Below are 15845 nucleotides of genomic sequence, written 5' to 3'. Positions count from 1 at the left end.
TCTTCCTCTCACTCGGTTTGGCCGAGATTAGGAGATCAAAAGGAGAGTTTCTCCTTTTGCTTAACCTAATTGTCATTTGCTAAAACAAATTAGGGTTTTGGGAATTGTCTCTCTCAAAATTCTAGATCTCTCATCTAACCAAAAATTCACAAAACAAACCTCTCAATATTGCAAGGCAATTAGAGGATTAATTCTAGCACAAGGGCATTTCTCGGAAAATCTTGGGTGCAACAGTTAGGAGGAAATCTCTGTTGATTTCTGTTCTTTACGCCGCACTACAAAGGACCCGAGGTTGATTACTTAATCTTTAACGTTTCATTGTATTTATGTTTTATGAGGATAATCGCATATTTAATTTACGTTATAATCCTTAAATTTAAAGGGTCTTATACGGATATAACCCTTCAAAAAGGTAGGATAACTACTAAACTCGTCTTGTCTTTGTTGGTTTGTGGAATTTATAAAAGTATTGTGAAATTGGATGGATTAATGTATGTGGATTATATATCATTGGATGGTTTATTATTGATTATTTATATTGGAATTTCGTTTGCATTGGATACCTCAGCTCGTGTCTGAGATGGTTTTTATAATTGGCATGGTGTATAATTGGATACCTCAACTTCGGTTGGGATGGTGAATACCTCAATTTCGGTTGGGATGATGAATAACTCAACTTCGGTTGGGATGGTGAATACTTCAACATCGGTTGGAAGGATGAATACCCCGGGCCAGGGATTGGCGGGATGAACGGGTGTTTCGGGTGATGAGCACAATTGTGTTTGCATTATATATCATATCAATTCACTTTGACTTGTTGTTGGTTATTCCTACTCAACCTCGTGGTTGACTGCGTATTCGTGAACACCTGCGGTGAACCATTTTATGGGGAGCAGATTTGACAGGTACCAAAGATTATCTGACTTGGGAGCATTGGGATGAGAGCCAAACTTGGAACCTTAGATGAAGTCTAGATCACATATATAGTTATATCACTTATTTATTTTCCGCTGCGAGTTGTAAATATCTTATATTAAGTTTTAGTTGGTTAATTTGTAATAAACATGTAATCATTAAAGTTTTTAATTTAAAGTACTTTGGTGAGTTGGTCTTTGTTATTCACTACATCGGGAAACCGAGATGGTAACGGTCCTATTTATTTGGGAATGTCTAGCTAAAGGCTCCTAAATAAATGGCGGTGTTACACAAAGTTGCAAGCAATTGTTGTTGCAAAGGAACCGAGTTGGTTTATGTCTTACGGTTCTTAGGAAGAGTTGGGTCCCGGAGCCGAATCGATTAGATTGTACAACACCTACAAGTCGACTTATTTTCCTCCTAATCACTTCTATGCATGGTTTAACAAGACTCGAGTTGGTTTATATCTTACAAGTGAAGTTAAATAGATAGAGATGGTTGTAAATGCAAGGATTCATAAGCTTAGCATTTCATCAAACATAACATGTGCATAGGTTGACATTACAACAAACTAGCAATTTAATGATGGAAACACATTGGATTAAGCATGATTATTCCCCATGTTTACCTCCCTTAATTGCCCACTAATCCTAGTTAAGAAACTACTCAATCATTATCATGAAAAACATGTCTTTAATGGTGTCAATCATTACAACAAGTATAAACATGATAAGAGCTTAAGGAAATAAACAATAAAGAGTAAATAGCAAAGGAATTATACCAACTTGAGATGATTCCAAAAAATAAAGTAAAGAATAAAAGAAGAGAACTTGATTGATTCATGAAGGGTTGTCAATCCTCCAATAATAACCCAATAATTTTCAATTACCCAAAAGTAATAAACTTGAACAATAATTAAGGAAAGATTAATGTGAAATTTGTGGAAAGATTAAAGGATAATCTATTCTAATCTACTCCTAATCTATTCTAAGAAGAGTTTCTAATGTGGAAGCCCCCTTTGATTATTACAAAAATGGGGTATATATAGTAGTGCATTATTAGGTTAAGCAAGGGTAGATTAGTAAATAACAATGTTAATTGTTGAGTTGAGGAAGTGCTCCTCTCCAAGGAAGATGCTAGTCTCCTTTTTGCTAGTCTTTCATAAATGTGTGCATCCCGAGCGGAACAAGGAAGAGACGTGCTGTACTGGGCAGGAATCCGAGCGGATTGGGGGTCGGGACGCTCGGACTGTAGTAGGGGAGACGAGCAGATCATGCACGGGATGCTCGGATCTTAAGGCAGTGTTCTTCTTCATTCTTGTCTGTCAAACAATCCGAGCGTCTTTGAAGGGGAGACGCTCGTCCTGCAGGAGACGAGCGAATTGGGTCTCGGGACGCTCGTCCTGGCGGACAGCTTGTTTATTTGAGCTCGGATTGTAAAACGGACGTCATTTTCTCATCCGGACTCCTATTGGAGTGATTCAAAAGCCTAGATCACTTGATTTTGCGACGCCGTTTCATCTAGCATACTTTCAGAGCCAAAGGAGCAACTCTCAATTTTTTTCCGATCAATTTCTTCTTGTAATGCCTTCCTTCTCTTCATCCTTACTTTTAACCCTATGATCCTTCTATATACTCTTTATTCCTACATCCTTGGTCATTATTCTTGCCTCCTCTTCATACTAGTCCATCAAATATCATCAAAAAGCTTCCAAATATGCACGGGAGACAGGAATTTACGCCGAATTATCTTCCTTCCTACAAAACATACAAAATGCACTAGGAAAGCAAAATAGAAAGCTTTTGACGGATAAAATGGCTATGGAATGTTATAATAGTATGCAAAATAGGCTAAATTAAGGGACTAAATGTGCGCAATTATGAGTCACATCAGGACTAGAGATTGCAGTTTTGTAGGTGGCGGGTTCGTCGCTTTCTAGAAGCAACACATCAAGACTCCCATCCTCTTCAATAAGTCCCACGTATCTATCAGGATGGCGAATTTCTCAACCCGACCTCCTCAATTGAGGAATTACTTTCGAATTAGATGAGGAAGGAACGTCTTCACGTGCTTCTCCATTTGTCTCTACTTCGGTTTGTGTCTCTTGAACTTCATTAAGTTCAAAATTTCTCCCACTTTGTCTCTTAGAAATAAAATCACTTTCTAAGAAGACAACCTCATAAGACACAAACACTTTGTTTTCATGAGGTTTGTAGAAGTAGTAGCCTCGGGAGGTGGTAGGGTAACCTACAGATGCATTTTTATGAATCGCGGGGCTAGCTTGTTGTTGGTCTTTACCTTGACGTAAGCATCACATCCCCAAACTTTCATGTAGGATATATTAGGAACCCTTCCTTTCCACATCTCATATGGTGTCTTTTCGGTTGCTTTTAATGGACTATAATTCAATGATTTGATTGCGGTTTGGATTGCAAAACCCCAAAACGAGTCAGGTAACTCGGTTTCACTCATCATAGATCAAACCATATCTAGTAGGGTTCGATTTCTCCTCTCGGCTACACCATTTAGTTGTGGTGTACCTGGTGGAGTAAGTTATGACACAATGCCACAATCTTTCAAGTGTGAATCAAATTCATTACTGAGATATTCTCCACCACGATCCGATCGTAGTGTCTTTATCCATTTGTTCAATTGGTTCTCAACTTCATTCGGAAATTCTTTAAATTTCTCAAAAGCTTCACTCTTATACTTCATTAAGTAGATATACCCATATCTGCTTAAATCATCGGTGAAGGTAATGAAGTAATCATAATTACCCCTAGTGGTGACACTCATTGGTCCACACACATCGGTATGTATAAGGCCCAAAAGATCACTAGCTCGTGTCCCTTTACTACTAAAAGGACTACGAGTCATTTTGCCTAGGAGGCAAGATTCGCGTATACCATAAGATTGGAAATCAAATGGATTAATCACGTTAGTAGAAACTAATCTTTTAATGCAATTCTCATTGATATGACCTAATCGACAATGACAAATGTACGACTCATTTGGATCACTTGATGTGAGTTTCTTGGTTTGTATATTATAGATGTCATTCTTTGAATTTGATGTCTCTAGAACATAAATGCCATTAATAGATGAACCTCGGCCTATGACCTAGTCATTTCTAGAAATAGTACAATAATTGTTCTTAATGGCAAAATTAAAGCCCTCTATGTCTAACATAGCAACTGAAATAATGTTCTTAGATAGAGTAGGCACATAAAAACAGTTATGCAAATACAACTCAAATCCATTTGCTAGAACAAGTACATAAGTACCCTTGGACGTGGCCGCTACCCTAGCTCCATTCCCATGTCGGAGATCAACATCGCCTTTGCTCAGCCTTTCCATGTTTCTTAGCCTCTGTAAATGATTACAAAGGTGAGAATCGTAACCAGTATCTAGTACCCATGTTGTGGTGGAAGTGAAATTTACATCAATAACATAAATCTCAGAAGGAGTTTTACCAAGTGGAATGACAAGTCCATCCCTTATATTTCCTAAATATATGGGGCAATTCCTCATCCAATGTCCCATGCCTTGACAATAATGGCATTCATCATCAACTTTGGCTCCTCTACTAGTCCCACTAGTCCTTTTGTTACCATAGTTGATTTTTCTCCTTTTCTTTCCCTTCCTCTTGAACCATTTCCCTTTTGTAGCAAGAACTTGCTTGCTTGAACTCCCACTTACTTTTGCATCCCTTTCTTCCAAAGATAGGGATCTCATAGACTTAGTGACATGGTCTACCAGGACGCATTCACACAAGGCCTAGTTATAGTAGGAGTTATGGAGGAAGTGATGAAATTGAGGTTTCCATCAGAACCGATCCCAAAATGAAGCTCTCTAGTAGTATCGGGGTGGTTGTTGGAGCAAATTTCGTCAAACAAGTTGTGACATGACTCAATGGTAATTGGTGTTGTTTCTTGTGATGGATCCATTGTGATATATATCAACTACAAATATGGAGGTAAAGGAAATATTAACATTTGTCATTTTAATCAAACTTGTAAACATTTTTAAATAAGTTTTAACATTTATATAGTGACCTCCACCCAACTAATATAAATGATTCCGAGATCCAAATTCATATTAATACGGGTACGGTGAGCCGAGTTATCCCTTATTAATATAACTCGGTGGATTAACCTTTTAATCGATTCTACATCTAGAACTTTCGGTTGATAAAAAATTACTCTAATTCTCATCTTTAGCCCGGAACACATGCCACTACGGTCACGAATACTTCCGTTGAGTTCAATCCAAATTTCGATGTAATAACATTTTATTACCCACTTACCCAACGTAACAAGGTTTGTATTACTGTGAAGCCGGCTTAACTCCTTTATGAAATTGGGATTTATGGTTTCTACTATTTGGTAAGGCTATTTCTCAATTATTATATGTGAGAGGTCTTGTCAATTTATTATCTATCACGTTTTAAGTGAACCAAAGCAGTGAACTACGATAATTTTAATTGACAAGGTCGATGATTCGATATGATATGCATGTGTAGTTATGGCGATTTGGCAATGCATGTAACATATTAAAAGAAATGCTAAGCAATAAATAAAAATTCCTAGTATGGCCTTCCTAAAATAGAAAATCTAATAATCTATTACATATTCGGAAACCAACTCCTTTGGTCCCTTGAATCTTCAAGTGGCGCGCCTTCCAAGAACTCCGTCTTTGTCGGATCACCTTTCCGAATGGCACCGTCTTTGAAGATACTCCATAATTACAAATAATAATAAAATAAAAGTGATATGTAATCACATTAAATTATAACCAAATCAATATTCCCTTTCATTACGGGTAATATCGATTAAAATTAAGGCCATACTAAGACAAAATTACATAATTCAAAATTATATAAATAAAAACATTCAACAATTGAAATATACAGCATTATAATATGTACCTATCATGCCAAATGATGTGCCAAATCACCCTATTTAACTTATGTGGTACATATAACCCGGTTTTATGGAAATGCGTGATAATAACCTTTTAAAATCACTAATTAACACTTAAATCACATCTAAGCTCAAGTTAATTATCCTAACACTTTTTAGGACTCAAAAATTAGTCATCACTCAATTTTTGACAATAATTCAACTTGATTTAATTTTATTCTCATTTTTTACCTTTCAATCATAATATTTATGAAATAAATCCAAATTAAATTATAAAAATTTTTAAAATTTGAATTTTAAATTTTTGAACATTCTAGAATAATTCAATGACACTAATAATATCAAAAATCATGGCTAAAATTTTCGAATTAGTTTTGAGAAAATATAGTTGCATTTTATCGGTTTTATCTCATAAAATATTTAAAGTATCCAAAAATTAATCCAATAATTTTTACAACCTTATATCTGATTAGTGGGATATTTATGTAACCTAAAATAATTTTCTCATGCCATGCAATACGTTTTAGCTATTTATGCCAAAATAGTCACTATTTATGCTATTTTTACTCTAAAAATTCATAAATCATGCTAAATGAGATCATTTAATCTAGAAATTTAAATACACTCTGTAAATTATGCATGTAACAACATATTAAAATTTCATGCCCAATTCGAAATATAACTATTTTTAACCATTTAATCTCTTTTAATCCATTTTTATCTCATAAAAATCATAAATCATGCAATATTAATCCAATTAATATGAGATTTTACATACAACTTGTAAAATATGCATGTGAGGTCATATAAAATTTTTAAGGTCATAGACTTAGCTTAACTATTTTTAGCATTTTAATTCCCATTTTAGTCATAAAAATGTAATAAAATGAACAAAAATTATTAAAATGAGCAATAAATTTCATAAATCATAAAAATGACCTGAAAACATTTTAGGACCATAAAATATAACATGCATGATGATTTCGTGGCTTATACTTATAAATCACAAATTTTTAGTTTTATATGTTAACTTTTTAACTCGGAAAAACAATAACCGATTATGCATGCAACATCCTTATGCTCTGATACCACTTATTAGATTCATATACCTATTATTAGACTCCTCTAATAGTGAAATAATTAACTTGTTAATTATTTGTTCTTTAGATCTAGTGCATGCATAACAAAATAAGAGATTTATAAGAAAAACAATGTTCCTTACATTGATTATTGGTTCGAAAATATGGGCACAAGTAAGGTGACCTTCCTTCACTTGTTCTTTAGCTTAATATGATGGATGATCCTCCTAAGACTCCAAGTATAGAAGACACTCCAATAAGTTGAACCCAAGATTAATCCCAAAAATTCCTACTAATATTAACTAGATATGTAGTAGAAATGTTACCTTAATATTACTAATATTTCTATTATTACTACCTCTAGTAATAGTTACAGATTATTAGTATTTTAGAGTGCTTTTATGATTTTGCATGTGAGGAAAGATGAAGTGAAAACAAGCAAATACAAGTAGGAAAAATTGAGCAACAAATGTTCTATTTGAAGAGCACAAAACCGGTGGGTTTGATGCATGGGGGGGGGGGAATCTTTTCCTTTTATTTTTACTTATTTGTTTAGTGTAGATAGAGTAGTGTAAGAATTAGCATGATTAAAGTTAATGTGATATGTCACTATCACACTCTAACCAAAATAAACAAAAGACAAAAGGAGCATCTTTTGCTCTCTCTTTTGGCCGGAATTATGAAACCATTTTGGTCCATTTTTGCCTTTTGTCATTTGTCCCACAAATGCTTATAAGTCATATGTTTAACTATCTTACATAATTAATTATTAATATAATCATTTAACACTTAAATATTACAATTAATAATATAATATACACTCCACTTTTTGAGTAGTATACTACCATTATATCAATATATAATGGGTCATATAATTACTAGTTAGTTAAAATTACAACTTCTTGTAACTTTAAATAACTAATTACCTATACCTCAAAACTTATATAAAACCTCAACTAATTTAGTAATTTAACACTTAATTACTAAATTAAATCTTATTTAATCACATTACAAGAAGACGTAAAATCGCACTCCCATAATTAAGGAATTAATCAATCTGTATCGCATACAATTAATTAAACACCTATTTGGGCCTCATCCTATAGGTGTGACCTAAAGGGATCAACTGACCACCACCGTCATACGACAGTAATGTGAAACTCTAGTTAGCCAATCATTACCGATTAATGACGATCAGTTGACTATATAAAGAATCATCCCTCACGTATTCTTAGTATGAGATTTATTATGATATTAAATCATGTGATCGCACTTTTGTTGAGGACACATTTTCCAACAATATATATATATATATATATATATATATATATAGTAAAACTAGAATAAAAGCATGTAATAACAATAATAATAAATCATACTTATCATGCATCAAAACCGCGAGGGCGTTTTTTTGAAGTAGACTCAGTAGTGATCCATATCCCTTCATCGTGATCATCACGGATGTATAAACTAGGAGGGTCGACTATATCCATATCATCTAACCGTGATACATGAGGATCAAAGCCTTCAAATACCACATCGCCGTCGCAACTGTCCAATGTGGGTCTACACCTTACAGATAGAGCAACTAACCACTTTTTATCCGACGGGTCGGTGACATAAAACACTTGTTTCCCTTGTGTGCCTATTATAAAGGGATCTTCCTTATGACCAAACTTATTAAGATTTACCAAGGTGAATCCTAATTCATCCTTACGAACGCCATTATTACTTTCAATCAACTTGCATCCAAATATAGGTATTAGAAAATCTGTGTAATCTAACTCCCAAATCTCTTCAATATCTCCATAATAATGCATTTTACTTAAACCTGGATTCTTATCTTTTGAACTAGCAAAATACTTTGCTTCTGCCTCTACACAAACCCCACTATTTTGCATCGTGCTCAAGTCATCTTGCTCACGAGTGTAAAAGGTGCATCCATTAATGGCATAACCACTATAAGACGATGCACAAGTCTTTGGCCCGAAACAAAGTCTCCATAATCTGGAAGAAATATAATCTGGATATTGTTACAAGTCTTATATCACTCGAACCTTGAACCAAACTCTAAATGACTTGTTGTGCTCACTTGCGATCCACTTCTTTGTTTTAATTCGATGGATCTGCCTCAAATATACCATGTACTCCTCAATGTATGGTTGTACCTCTTCCTCGTTATGAAGAACATATGTATGTGCTATATGCCACTTCTCAGTTGTCATATCTCGACGAACATGCCTATAAGACCTTTTCCCATCATCCACTCACTATGCCTATTCTTAGGAACCCCAAGTAACTCAGAATTTGATAAGTGTGTATAGCAATACGAAAGTGCTTCATCCGTGATTGCACGCTCAACAATACACCCTTCAGGACGATATCTATTAGATTTATAGTCCTTGTACACTTTCATTAATCTTTCAAAAGGATATTGATACCTTAGATAAACTGGGCCAAGATATTTGATTTCTCTAACCAAGTGTACAGTTAAATGCACCATTATTGTGAAAAATGAAGGAGGAAAGTACATTTCTAATTGACAAAGAGAAGTGGCAATTAGTTTTTCCAAAGACTCTAACTCAGTGGGATCTAACACTTTATTGCATATGGAATTGAAGAAAAAGCATAACCTAGTGATGGCATACCGAACGTTTTTAGGTAAAATCGACCGTATAGCCACTGGTAGTAATTGTTGCATCAAAGTATGATAATCGTGAGACTTTGAACCAATAAGCCTTAGATATTTCATTGATACAAGGCTGCTGATATTGGAAGAATATCCCTCAGGCACTTTAACACCACGCAAGCACTCACAAAACTCTATTGTCTCCTTTCTTGAAAGTGTATGAGCGGCCGGAGGCAAATAATATCGTGTTCCCTTTTCTTGTGGTGCCAACTCGGGTCTAATTTTCATATCCACCATGTCTTTCCTAGCCGATGTGTTGTCTTTTGACTTATTCGGAACATTGAGAAGAGTGTTTATTATATTGTCACAGACATTTTTCTCAATATGCATAACATCTAAGCAATGTCTTATAGAAAGGTCACACAAATATGGAAGTTGCTCAAAAAGAGGAGACATCTTCTTATATCCACGAGACGCTAATTTAGAACCCTTCTTGCCATAAGTTATCTTTATATCTTTCACTCTCTGATATACTTCATGATCGGTCAATATCTTAGGAGGGGATCGATGTTCAGGTTTTCCATTGAACGCCTTTTGTTGCTTACGATATGAATGACCATCTTCCAAGAACCTACGATATCCCAAATACGCTTGTTTGCGAGAAAACTTCAAATAACAAGAATCGACATCTTCTCCGCACAAGGGGTAAGCCTCTTTCCCGTGCACAGTATGTCCACATAGATTACCATACGCAGGAAAGTCAGAAATAGTACATAGTAACATTGCTTTCAAATTAAATTACTATTCTGGTAGGCATCAAAGACTTCTATTCCTTTATCCTACAATAATCTCAAATCATCCAGAAGAGGCACCAAGTAGACATCTATGTCATTACCAGGTTCTTTAGGACCAGAAATCAATAAAGACAACATCAAATACTTTCGCTTCATGTAAAGATAGGGAGGCAAATTATAAATAGCTAAAAACACCGGCCAAGTACTATGTTAACTACTCAAATATCAAAAGGGATTCATCCCGTCGGTGGAGAGTGCAAGGCGAAGATTTCTAGGTTCTTTACCAAACTCGGGATATTTTGCATCAATAGATTTCCAATCTATCCCATCAGCCGGATGTCTCAACTTCCCATCATTTGCTTTTGATGTTCTATGCCATGTGAGCAATTTGGCATCTTCTTTATTCGCAAATAATCATATCAGTCTAGGAATTATTGGAAAGAACCACAAAACATTGGCTGGGATCCCCTCCTTCTTTTTGTATCGCCATTCTTTACAAACTGGACAATTAGTGAGATTAGCATATTCGTTGCGATACAATATGCAATCATTAGGACATGCATGGATCTTTTCATATTTTATGTCAATCCCCCTAAGTATCTTGTTTGCCTCATATGTACGATTAGGAAGTACATTATCTTCGAGAAGCATGTCCTTCAATAATTGCAGGAGGTCAGTGAAACTTTTGTCACTCCATCCATTTGTTGCTTTTAAATTATATAGTTTAACAATAGCTACCAATTTTGTGTGCTTACAACTACTATACAAAGGCATTTCAGAATCTTTCAATTTCTCCAATACAACACTTGTATCCTCCAAATCAGTTTCATCAGGATCTTCATCAGTTTCGTTTAGGATATCATCAAAAATTTCATACATATTCCCTTCTTGTTCATCACCTCTGAACACATCTCCCCATGATTTATCCGACATATCATCACGCCCATCACCAGACTCAAAATTCTCACAACCTAAACCTTCTAGTGATGAATTAGACTCATATGGATCTTCATCATCACTCAAGAATGTTTCTCTCTGAATCTCCCCAAATTGGACATCTACATTTTCTTCCATATGGTCTATAATTTTTGATTCTCCATGGAAAATCCAACGGTTATACTTTGGATTAAAATTTGTCTTCTCTAAATGTATTCTGACATCTTCGAAACTCATATACCTAATATTCCGACACATATCACAAGGGCACTCCATACTTGATTTGTCTTTCACATTCGTTCTTACGAAGTCATAAAATTCAGCTACCCCGACATCATATTCTAGGTCACCTTTTTTACCACCAATCATCCAAGTATGAGCCATATTCGTCTATATAATCATAACATGTACATACAACACATTAGAAACTCGTCAAGGGTATATATTGAAGTCTTGTGAAAATTAGGTCCTTATACGTCACCCTAAACCCATCGTTGACACCCCCCCCCCCCCCCCCGGAAAACCACAATATAAAACAGAAACCAGCGCCGAAAAGCACTTAAAAGATAGAAAACAACAGCATGATGATTTAAAAACCAGAAAATAGCAGCAAAAAGGGACTTAAACCCCAAAAAAACAGCAGCAAGATAATTCAAACACAAGAAAACAACAGCAAAAACACGCTTTTACCCCAAAAACAGCATCAAGACAATGCAAAAACAAGAAAACAGTAGCAAAAACACACTTTAATCCAAAAAAAAGGCAGCAAGACAATTCAAAAATCCGAAAACAGCAGTAAAAAACATTTTAATTCTAAAAAAAGCAGCAAGAAGAACTAAAAACCAGACTACAGCAGAAAAAATGCACTATAACCCCAAAAAAACTGCAGCAAGATGATGTAAAACGAGAAAACATCACAAAAACAAAATACTTAATACTTAAAAGAAGAAATAAAACAAAAGACCTAAAAATTTAGTACACCATTTCAGCTATTTCGAAAATTCAACTCGGCTTCTAAACTTTTTATTATGAGGTCTTGTAATAGAAAACAAAAGCCCTAAAAATTTTTATTCTTAAATAAGGTAATCATAATTTATTATGAGGTCTTGTAATAGAAATAATAATTTATTATGAGATTTATCCATATACAAATTTAAACGGAGTAATTAATCAAAGCTAGGTAAACCAATGATCGGGACAAAGGAGTAAGTTGTTGTGAATTATTTTAGAAATGACTCCAGGTTGGTTCACCTCACGCTCAGGGGCGTTTTTAGGAGTTGAATAATGGCAGTTCAAGTTTTGACAACGATGTTTTTGCGGTAGAAATAAATTTTGCAAAAATTTTAGAAAGGAGAAGTGACAATAAAATGAAATGACTTGGATATTTTATATGGTAAAATTTCAAACAAGGTAACCCAAAATTTCATAGGTAAGTAAAAATGAAATTAAAAAGTTAAGTTTTAACGATAAATGCCAAAGAGAACTTTTACGAATTTAAAGAAAAGAACAAATTAAAAAAGGAAAATTGCAAAAAAAATTACTGGGATTCGACACCCTCAACCTTAGAGAAGAATACTCTCATCTTTACCACTACACTTAGTTGCTTTCACTGTCAGTTTAGTTTTCTAAATTGTAAATATATTTTTCAATGGGGGTTCAATTGAACCCATGAACCCAGGGGGAAAACGCCAAATGACCATTATAGAGAAAGTATTTTCCAAAATATCCGTGTAGTAAAACTTATTCCCAAACTGACCATTCTATTGATTAATCCATTTAACTTAAAGAAAATCAAATTTTATTTCCGTGTCCTCCATTGATTTTTGTCCATTATTCTTGATGCCCTTATAGAACACAATTGCACAAGCCACAAGGCCTTCATCCTCTCTAATTAGCTACTAAAATAGCTTAAATTAGCAATCTTAAGATTAGATCTTTTATTTGGCTGGTTGAAATAGCGAAAACCAAAAAAGAAGCTCTTAACCACTATCCACAATCATCCTAAACAAACGTTCAAACTGCATATATTTACTCCACATAAATTACATAAATTTTTTATTGAGGTTGTTAAATAGGTTCTTCTTACCCGAATTATACACGAACGACTAATCGACTATATAAATAATTATATGTTAGCCTTGCTTTGAAAATGGTTAATTAAGTATCTTTATAGGATTTTGTACTCCGTAAAACATAAATAAGAAACTTTGATTATGCAAGGAAAAAAAACAATGATAAGAATCATAACACTCTGATTGACGAAATTAGAGTCTTTGGCCACATAATATAATTTTCTTATTTAACTTTGACTATTGTTATAATGGTTATTTTTTCAAAAGACCCACTAACCTCAGCAAGAATATCCTTAGTTTATGTGTACTCCGTAAAACATAAAGGCTCACTGTCTGTACCAGACTAACAAGACTAACAGTAGTTGATGGATTAACATTCAATGGTACACGGAATTTGGGCAACAAATAGGAGAGTCATGTAAAAATTAACATATAAAGGCTGAGATTATACACAAATCATAAAAAATTGGATTAAATCCTAAACCCACAAATACAAGTAAATCACGATTAATATAAAAATAAAGCAAGATTAAGCAAGGAGAAGCAAAACCAAACAAATTCAATGAGCAGTAAACCCAAATCAAATGGACAAATATTAATTAATCAATGGGTAATTCATAAAATTTACAAGAAAGAAAGATAACAATAGTTGATCAGAAACAGGGCGTACGATTGCTGGTGCTTGGAATGAGGGTGAATGTCGCAGTGAAGGACGAGCAATGGCCGATGAGTGTGCAGAATTCAATTAGCTAGGGTTTGAGTGATGCGTGATTGAAAAGTTGAGAACGAATTTGAATATAGGTTGTGTATATCTAAATTATGAAGAAGAAGGAGGACGATTAAATAGAAAACCGTCTCTGTTTATGGTTTTCTAGACCGGTTAAGTTTCTCATGTTTTTTTCTAAAATATCCAAGACGGTTGGTAAAAGGACCCGTCTTCTATCTCTATATCACAATTGGGACGCAGTATTGGTGAAAATTTTAGATGGTTGCGAAATAATTCGTTCCTTATGCCTCGTCTCCTAAGGTCATATTTGTAGTAGTGTTTAGATCATATTATGTTATTGATGATGTTTTCTAAACTGAAGCTTTGTAAATGTTGAATTTTGAATGCAGTATGGAGAATACTGTCTTGAAACTACATTATAGGGCTAATTTTGTTGAGGATTTAGTTGAAGATAGTGATAAGATCTTGCTTATTGATTTTTATAACGACACGTTTGATGAGGTGGAAGCAGAAAAGATTGAATGGCCTACAAACCCTTCATTGAAATATTCCTATACAATGAGATTAGTGTGGTTAAGGGATGACACTGATCTTATGCAAATGTTCAATAGGTTAGAGGGGAAGAAAATAATTGATATATGGATTGGCTCTGAGGTAAAACTTTGTCATGTTCTTCTTATAGCAAGATAAGTTAGGTCTTATAAGAAATAAGATAATGTTGATGAGGTTGAGGTGACTTTAGAGAATAAAAAACAGGGGACATCACACTACTACAGATACAGGCTATAACAACGGTTAAAAATCGTTGTTATATAAAAAAGCGGACGCTGTTAAAGCATCCGTTGTTAAAGGTTTTAACAACGGTTGGTTTTCTTAAGAAACCCATTGTGAAAACTATTAACAACGGTTTTAAGTATAAAAAACCATTGTGGAAAGGGTGACTAAATTTTGGTGGGAAAGTTATAACAACGGTTACAGTATAAAAAACCGTTCTTATAACTAAAGACAACGGGGTTTTTCTAAATAACCGTTGTTTTTTTTTTTTAAAAAAAAATTATATTAAATATTACTAGATGCAAGCATAATTATGGCCCGTTATAATTCCGATGCATGCATTATTACTACCATCCCTGCATATGAATGGACAATATATGGAATGAGAGGGTTATAAGATTTGAAGTAGAGATATGATGGCACAACTTCCTAAACATATATTAATTAAAAAACAACTCAAACGACACATTACTTAGTATAAATACATGCATTATCTCAACCACCATTGCATTATCTCACTATCTCCAAACCCTAACTGCTAAAACAGACTCCAAACCCTAAATCTTTAAAACAAACTCCAAACTTCATCAACAAAATGAATGATACCATCCGTAAGACAGTTACTGACCGAGCACAAAAATAGTTTCATCCGCCGGTTGCTCCACATCGAGGACAGTTTCAGGAGCTACCTTGTGGATGCTCGATCCGTACTCAAGGACGCCAAAAAAATGGCTTGACAGAGCAGCAGTTGTTGCAGATATATGACAATATAGCAACTGCTGAACGAAACCTCTAAATAGCTAAGGAGGAGAGGATGTATATCATAGAAGAGAATAAGACTCTCTATAGATATCTAAGAATTGCATTTTTATCAATGTAATTCGTTTTTGAATTTATGTATATATATATATATATATATATATATATATATATATATATATATATATTAATTAATTAAGTTTATCATGCATTATTCCTCTCTATCATCTTGCTTTTT

The 15845-nt window shown here is 34.2% G+C and overlaps 1 long non-coding RNA gene across 1 annotated transcript in view; it reads right to left on the bottom strand.

Annotated features, from left to right (window-relative positions):
- Nucleotides 1-14140, bottom strand: part of LOC141602688 (uncharacterized) — a 106962-nt gene extending 92822 nt beyond the window's left edge. Inside the window, exon 1 of the long non-coding RNA XR_012524612.1 lies at nucleotides 14018-14140. This is a non-coding gene — a long non-coding RNA (uncharacterized LOC141602688). The remainder of the gene's footprint in view (nucleotides 1-14017) is intronic.
- Between the last annotated feature and the right edge of the window lie 1705 nt (nucleotides 14141-15845).

The sequence above is a fragment of the Silene latifolia genome, chromosome 9 (genome assembly GCF_048544455.1).
Source record: "Silene latifolia isolate original U9 population chromosome 9, ASM4854445v1, whole genome shotgun sequence".
Classification (NCBI taxonomy): Eukaryota; Viridiplantae; Streptophyta; class Magnoliopsida; order Caryophyllales; family Caryophyllaceae; genus Silene; species Silene latifolia.
This window is presented reverse-complemented; position numbering and strand designations above follow the sequence as displayed.